Source organism: Pipistrellus kuhlii, unplaced genomic scaffold (genome assembly GCF_014108245.1).
Source record: "Pipistrellus kuhlii isolate mPipKuh1 unplaced genomic scaffold, mPipKuh1.p scaffold_m20_p_7, whole genome shotgun sequence".
Taxonomy (NCBI): Eukaryota; Metazoa; Chordata; class Mammalia; order Chiroptera; family Vespertilionidae; genus Pipistrellus; species Pipistrellus kuhlii.
The window spans coordinates 79,021,066-79,023,273 of NW_023425573.1; the positions used below are offsets into that span (position 1 = coordinate 79,021,066).

The window sequence follows — 2,208 nt, forward strand, 5'->3', positions numbered from 1 at the left end:
CATGTATCTTTGACATCACAAATCGAGGAAATAATATTAAGGGACCTTGAGAGACAGAGATCAACTTATACTCAACTTCTTGACACATATCAGACAGGTATGATATTCACATTTGTTGCTAAAACTTCTCAAGTGAAGGGTGACAAGAAGGTTAAGGACATGTCTCCTGTAAAATCTTTTCACTGAATGAACTGACACAGGCAGAGGTCATTACAACTGCTGAGTTCAATAAACTATCTTAAGCCTCAAGACAGGCCCTTCAAATAAAAAGAGAGGTGGGGGGAAGTTGAGGATGAGAACCTAAATATAAGCATCAACTTTAAATTGTTATTAAATAAGCAAGAAATCTGCTAATTTTTGAGATAATTTTATTGCTAAGAAACTGGAAGCTTGAGCAAAATTATAAATTCCTTGAGACTCAAGGCCTTTCAACTTTCTCCAAGAGTTGTACAGCTCTTTCTTTCTCCCAAGAAAAAGGAGAGTCTCAACACTAACAAGATATATATCAGAAGGATAACAGGAAAGCAGGACACCCTGGAGGGCAGACCCAGGTCCTTCCTTCCTCCTATGGGAGTTCTGGTTTCTATGTGTCTGATTTTTGTGTGCCAGCTGACTGTCTCTTTCTTTTCCTCCCTGAATGGTCAGGGTCTGATTGCAGCTACTTTATCGCTATGCTGTATTATCAGTGCAGCACAGGTGGTGCCCATGGATTTTCTTTTCGGTTCATAGACCTCTAGTCTAAGACAAGTTTTGTTTGGAACCTTGCATAAAACTATAGCACATCACCCTGAGATCCTAGTCTTTGAGATTCACGTCCTGGATTCATGAGATGCTGGTTTGTTTCACTTGGTTAAGATTGAATGTGTTGTATATGCGTGTAGGGTAAATAATGAAGAAATGCTCTGTGATCATACGAGTGGATTGTGGCAAAGACAGTGGCGGCACCCAGAATTGCATGCATCCCCACATTCTCATACCCCCTCCAAAAAGGAAAGCCAAGTGACTTGTTCTGACCACCACAACTATGGGAGGAAATAACAGGTTTCCCTTCTGGGCTGAGGTACGAAACAGACATACAACTGTCCAGCTGTCTCTCTCTCCTATTGTGTAGACTGGAGGGTGTGAGTTTTGATGTTTAGGGGACAGTGGGTCATTCATTAGTCTGAACTAATTTTTCCTTTAAAACCTGCAATAGACCTATAACAAAGGCAATAAATAAACTTTTGGGGTTATTTTTGTAGCATAGATGAATCCCATCCTGAGTATTACAGAAATTATCTGGGATAATTTAAGTATTAAGAGATAGAGAGTGTTATGCATGGGCTTGGATCTGTGGCAGGCCCGCCCCACTGGTCTCTCACAGTGCCCCAGGCCAGAGCAAACTGTGGCCTTGGACCATTGTCTAGCCTCTGCCCTCTGGCAGGCACGGAAGTGGGTTGCATGGTCTGGAAAAAACACATGTTTATTTTCAGAGATATTTTCCCTTGCTGCTGTTTTCTAGACAAGAGCACACTCAAATTATTATTAAGTGAAACAGCTCAGAATATGTCTAGCCAGGCATGAAGGTCAAATGGATTTCAAGGTGATGTGCAGTTGTCTTTGCGTTGGTTCTAGACCTAGATTATCTTGTCTGAAAGGCCAGTGAAGCAGAAAAACAAGTCACATGTGCCATTCTTATTCCAACTAACAGCAGTGGAACTAGGAGTAGAAAACCTGGAAGGAATGATAGAAACATTTCTACTAGAGCTTTCATGTATTCATCTTATAATTTCTTGCTAACCAGAAAAAATAAAAAATAGGATATGTTTCTCCCTAATTTAAAACCCATATTTTCATGTGTTATCTGGCTCATTTTACTTTTCCCTTTACTTTGTAAAGGAAAAAAAAAAAAGTTAATTTATATCTCAATTAACTTTTTTTCCCCCCTTTACACTAGATCTTGTCCTTAATTTTTAAGTATGGCCACCCCTTTACAGTCTTATACTTGCATTACCTCAACCTCAATTTGATATAAATGTTTACTCTTTCTCCTTTCTTTCAGCAGAACTTAAAACATATCAAATTTCCTCTCTAGCATCTCTCCTTCCCAGTAACACCAATCACACTAAGTCATCAAAGGGACTGTAGGTACGGTGACCAATGACCCCACTGTGGCAGACCGTGGAACGGTGGGAGACTGCCACTCCTGGGCACACTTGGCTTCCTGTG

The 2,208-nt window shown here is 40.4% G+C and overlaps 1 pseudogene; it reads left to right on the plus strand.

Moving 5' to 3' along the window:
• The first annotated feature begins 1,316 nt into the window (after positions 1-1,316).
• Positions 1,317-1,446, plus strand: LOC118710035 (annotated as a pseudogene).
• Positions 1,447-2,208: the final 762 nt, after the last annotated feature.